General features: G+C 32.8%; 1 long non-coding RNA gene across 1 annotated transcript; it reads left to right on the forward strand.

Annotated features, from left to right (window-relative positions):
- LOC109351115 lies at nt 2,792-5,922 on the forward strand. Its single transcript, XR_002108184.1, has 3 exons — nt 2,792-2,901; nt 5,355-5,357; nt 5,911-5,922. It is a non-coding gene; the product is annotated as an uncharacterized LOC109351115 (long non-coding RNA).

The raw sequence follows: 6,450 nt of genomic DNA on the forward strand, positions 1-6,450 counted from the left end.
TCAAATCGTAAGATACTATTATCTGAAACCATGATATTTCCAGATTTATGAGATTTCTTATATTTTAAAAATGGTGGGGATTGTGTGTAGTTGGCCAAGGTCCTTGATTTTGAATTGTGTGTCAAGGTGTTGTTTGACAGAGAAGATTTCATGAGAGTCATTGCTTACGATGATGAGATCATCTACATAAATCAGTAAAGGCAGTGAACGTGGATGGAGTGCATTTAGTGAAAAGTGAATGATCATGTTGTGATTAAAGGTATCCCAACTCTAGTAAGGCTTGAGAAAGTTTGGAAAACCATTGACGACTTGTTTGCTTTAAGCCATACAAAAACTTGTTGAGTTTACACACTTGGTTGGGAATAGAACAACCAACACCTTGAGGCAGCTTCATATATACTTCTTCGTCCAAATCACCATGCAAAAACGCATTGTTTACATCCAATTGCTCTAAAAACCAACCTTGAGAAGAAGCAATAGCTAATAAAATTCTTACTATTGTGAGTTTGACTATGGGGGCAAATGTATCAAAGTAATCGAACCCCTTGGTTTGAGTGTAACCTTTGCCACAAGGTGAGCTTTAGGCCTCTCAATGCTACCATCAGCCTTAAATTTAAATTTTTAGACCCACTTTGATCCTATGGCTTTCTTACCAGGGGAAAATCCATGATTGTCCAAGTACCATTCTGTTCTAAGGCTTCTACCTCATTATGCATAGCCTTGATCCAATCTTATGACTGCACAACCTGATGGAAGGTCCTAGGCTCACTGCTGGTTGTAATGGTGATAATGTAATGCAAATAACTTGGAGACAATACTTTATATGACAGAGCAAAGGTTAGAGGATGCACAACTTTGTTAGGATGGACATAACCAGATGAGGTAAGAAGGTTGCAGAGGAAATCTTTGAGGTATGTAGGTGGAATATGTGGCCTCTGAGATCTTCTAAGATTGGTTGTAGGTGAGTTGGTCAGAGGCCTTGGATAGTCCATGGGTTGCAAGCTTGTTGGTTGGTTTGAGATTTCACATGTGGGTAATGTATGATCTAGTGATTGGCTTGTCTGTTGGTTTGTTGTGGATAAGGGGAAGTAATGATATTGAATCGAGAGTGTGATTTGTGTTAGGGACTAGTGTAGTAGGGTGATCATATTGCAGGAAAGGTATTGAGTTAGTTGGGTCAGGTGTAGATTGGTTTGGCTGAAATGGCCATTGGGAAAAACGCAAGATGTGTTCATAGAATTGGACATTTCTGCTAGCAAAAATCTGCCTTATTTTCATGTCTAGAAGTAAGTAGCCCTTGGTTCCATATTTGTATCCAAGGAAGGTGCATCTTCTACTTCTAGGATCTAACTTGGTCCTCTGTTGTGTAAGGGTGGTGGCATAGCATAAGCTCCCAAAAACCTTTAAGTCTGCCAATGATGGTTGAACACCATGTAGAGCCTATGTTGGTGATTTTAGGTCCAAAAATGGTATGGGCAACCTGTTTATCAAATAAATTGCATGTCTAGCAGCATAACTCCAAAATACCTTTGGCAAATTAGAATGGAAAAGCAATGATCTGGTCACATTCAAGATGTGCTTATGCTTCCTTTCAACAATAGAATTCTATTGTGGTATCTCAACACAAGATGTTTGATGCACAACTCCTGAGTTAGCATAAAAATCAGGCATAAGAAATTCAACTCCATTATCTGATCTAATGATTTTAATCTGTTTATCAAACTAGGCCAGAACCAATCTCACAAAATTATTAATAAGAGTCCTTGTATCAGTCTTGGCTAGCATTAAGAATAGCCAAGTATGTCTTGAAAAATCATCAACTATGGTCAAGAAATATCTATGACCATGGATGGAAGGCATACCAATGGGCCCCCATATGTCCATATGCACAATTTCAAAGGGATGAGCAGTAATAGAAGAACTATTTTTAAAAGACAGTTTAGATTGTTTGGCTAAATGGCATGAGTCACAAACTTTATTTGGATTGAAGGTCGCATGTAGGAATAGTTTGCATATGTGTTGTAATACATTGTGTGAGGGATGTCCTAAACATAGATGTCGAAGATCAAATGAATCTATATTACAAGTATTGTTAACAATATGGGAAAAATTGCAATCTGGTTTGGTGTCCTGTGTGAGGATGTATAGATGATTGTAGACTTTAGCATATCCAATCATCCTCAAGGTAATCATATCTTGGATGACACAACATTTATTGTCAAAAGTAATGATGCATCTTAGAGAGGAAATGAGCTTGTGTATGGAAATCAAATTGTAGTTAAAAGCAAGTATGTAAACTGTAAAGTACTTCATTGAGTGTTAGTGCATCAGAAAGAATGATAGTTCCTGACTATTTTGCAAGTACTTCATTTAGTTCACGTTTTTATTTAATGCGTAGAAATAAAAATGAAGGGATGCATCTGTTGGGACTCAAACCGGGGAACAACCACTTGCCAAAGAGTATGCTTATCATTAGGCTATCAACACATCTTCAAATTAAATCTGAATTATTTTAGTATATAGTCGTTCATACATTATTGCAGAATTCCAAAAAGTGTTTCTTTCCATTAAGTGATATAAATTTCTCTATAAAGAGAGACACTTGAAGGCATAAGTGAACATCCAAAATTTTTCCATCTAAGAAATCATCCTCCATTTCTCTAATACATGAGAGAAGTGTAGTAAACATAAGTTTGTAAACTATTATTGAAAGATATGTTTGTTATGTTTGTGCAAAACATATCAAGGTTTTCCAAAATATCCTGAATGAAATTCACTGTTCATATCATTTGCATCCAATATACTTAAATTGGTTGGGGCGAATCGAACCTAAAAGTTAGTGCAGTAACACACGCTTTGGAGGTTTTTACGTGCATATCCATCAACCATTTCTTTGTTCAAGTGTTGTAGCATCTTCCCAACAATTAAAGTTTTTCAACATATAAAACTTTTAAAGTGATTATGCAAGTGTTTTGTTTCTTAACTTGAATCTCCCAATAGTCATTTACCACAATAATTACAAGTTGCTTTCCACTTTCCATCTACCTTAAGCCTCTTAAAGTGATTCCAAACATATGATCTTTATTGTGGTTGAACTTCTTCATCATTATTTGGACTTGAACAACGAGTTTGATCTTGAATCAAAGGAACATCTACATTCTTTGGAAATGAGTTTGATTCACCCACATTAGAAGCATTGGGAACTTGATCTTATCCAACAGAGGCTTGCTCATTAGACATACTACGAAGATACAACATGAATATTATAATTTAGTAAATAATTAGAGGCATAATAGCCAATATGGATAACACAAATTTTAAAAAATCATAGGGACAATGTAGCCTAAACTAAGAAAGTTTATGAACTGGCCTAAACATAAAAAGTTAAAGAACATAAACTGAAACATACATATGTGTAAGTGAGGTCATGTAGAAGGAAATAAATTGAAACATACATTGAAGGAAATAAATTGAATGAATGAATGGACAAAGAAGAACTAAGTGAGGTCTGAATGAATAGAACACAATATAAGCGAGAGAGAACATAGAAAAATGCTATGCCTTTTAATATACTAATTAATTTCTTCAAATGTTTTAGAACATTTTCAACAAAACTACTAATTTGAGTCGAATTATGTTGGATTAATTCTGTTGTTTCATTTATCTTTAGTTTATATAAATCATGTGCTTATGCACATTAATCATGCAACATATAACAATATTAAATAGGTCACACATGGTATCTACAATAACTTATTTCTGTTTGAAGTTAATAAATATCGTAGCTTTTTATAAGACAAAATTTATTTTAATGATAAATTAAAGTACAAGAGATACTTCAAATCATAAACAAATACAACCCAAAAGTACCTTCACCCTCTAGCTAGCAGTACCTAAATTAATTAAGCAAATTATATATCCAGACCGTGAGAATTAAGCAAATTATATATACCTCGTCAAATATTTATATTATATACAGTTTAAATTTAGAAATTATAAGAATAAGGGTCTATATTTTGAAGACATGTGATGTTTCATGATCAAATCTTTTTCTCTTCAGACAACTTAATATTTAATATCTTTTACTGTATGCGCTGAATATTGATGATTTTCTTTCCAATCTCTTCCCTCGATGTTCTGAGAAAGAAATTTTGTTATAAAATAGTAACTTAAATAAACGCTTCATATATACAGTACTCGACAAACCCAAATAAAACAGTATCATTCTAACTTCCACGATGACTTGTTATTGGTATCAATATAGTAATAGAGACAGGTAAGTGAGAGTGAAACACACCTTGTTATATCGTCGTTGCTGCCTCTCCTCACCGCTGCTGTCTCATCTGTTGTTGCCGTTGGTTGCAAGTTGCAGGTTTTAGAGAAGGGAATGAGAAAGAGAAATTAGGTTTTAGGGAAGGGAATGGCCAAGAAAGGGGTACATGGATTAGGGATTTTATTTTTACGGGAAATGAAGTAAATGGGTTAGGGATTTTAGTTTTTAGGGAAGTGTATGTATTTCAATTAATGGTAATATGCTAATTACACAAATATCGGCTACTCCCGGGCACATCTATCACAATACTCGTGCTCACCCATATGTGCTAGGGGTATTTTTAATAATACGTTTGTAAAATTTGCGGGTACCCATTTGTGACCCATACTTATGCCCGTGTGGATTTTATCCACGAGTATGGATTTTTTTGCCATCTTTAATATGATCTTAAATATGTTATGATAAACATTATAATAACTATAACCAATTTAATCAAAAATCAAAAGAAAGATAATAAAAGATATAGGAGATACTACTTAATAAATTATTATCAAAATATAAATACTCTAAATATAATTAATGAAATTTCTCATGTAGGTATTTCTAAGATTATAAATAATTCAATAATCAATATAACAATAAAATAATATTTCGAACAAAAATTACATAAAAACTCATTGCTAGAGGGTATATATTCACTTGGACTACATGTAGCCAATAAAATAACTTGGTTTTTTAACATAACAAAAATCATAAACGTAGTAGATAAACATTTATATATTTGCAACTAATCTAAAAAAATCATATTTATCATTAGATAAATCTACATAAGGAAATCAAGATTTTTCACTTACATATTAAAATAATAACAAAATTATAAGTGTTATACATACCTGCACTATTTGTAGTTATTCATGTGGGTAGCGAGTGTGTCCATGCTTCTAACAAGTTTTCAATTTTATTTACACATTTTCTAATAATTCATATATAAAAATAATTATTATATGAAAAAAAGATGTATGTATAATAAAATCATCATTATAGTTCAATCAATAAAATTTATTATTAAATAATAATAAAGTAAGTAATATTTAATTAAAATAAATTTATATATATTCAGGTACTAATTGGGCAAATATTATAAACCTCGTTCTTATCCATAAGATACTATTGCAGATACTCATTATGAGTATTTTTATTAGTACTCATGGGTCAAAAAATTGCCATCCCTCAATACGTATAGATTAGACTAACATATACTACTAAACAAATATAAGTGAGCAAAATTATTTGTGATATAACATAACAAACTCAATAATGGGTGAGCATGTGGCAGATTGTGTTAGATAAGGCTTGACTCTTACCCGACCTTAAATGTTGGTATAGTAAATTTTAAACTCGGACTAGACTCTAGAACTCAAGCTAATTAGACCTTAAATCTTGACTATTTAGTCTTTAAACCTGATCCTAGACTTAATTAAATATAATGTATAAATATTTTAATTAAAGTATTCTAAACATTTTACTTGTTATTATGGATATGTAATGTTGGACCAGACTGTGACCGATGAGTTCTCTAATCATCGGGGAGTTCCATTGTTACTAGTGTAGGAGAAGAGTGGAGAGGCACAAGTGAGATACCACATCTTGAATCAAAACCTTAATGCATTAATTCTATGAGCCTTTTCTACTTATAATTTCTTTCAGTCCTCCTCACATATCCAATGTGAGACTTCACACTTGAATAAACCCAACAATCTACCCCTCAATTGTGGGTACCACACTTTCTGGTCCGCTCCATCTTAAGTCCACCATGTCCTAGGTAAACCACCGGCTCTAATACCACTTGTTGGACCAGACTTCGATCAGGGTGCCTCCTACCACTAAAGAGTTCCATTGTTACCAATGGTATGAGAAGAATGGAGAGGCATAAGTAAGATACCATGTCTTGAACCAAAAGTTTAAGGCATTAGTTCTATGAGCCTTTTCTACTTATAAATTCTTCCACTCCTCCCCATATATCCAATGTGTGACTCACACTTGTATAAACCCAAAATGTAATTTGATTTGTGAAATGATATATGTATATATGATGATAAATGAGAGAATCAATGATGTTTCGACCAAACAAATGTCATTACTTTATACACAATTATGTTAAAATAGAAGATATTGAA

This window comes from Lupinus angustifolius, chromosome LG06 (genome assembly GCF_001865875.1).
Source record: "Lupinus angustifolius cultivar Tanjil chromosome LG06, LupAngTanjil_v1.0, whole genome shotgun sequence".
Lineage (NCBI taxonomy): Eukaryota > Viridiplantae > Streptophyta > Magnoliopsida > Fabales > Fabaceae > Lupinus > Lupinus angustifolius.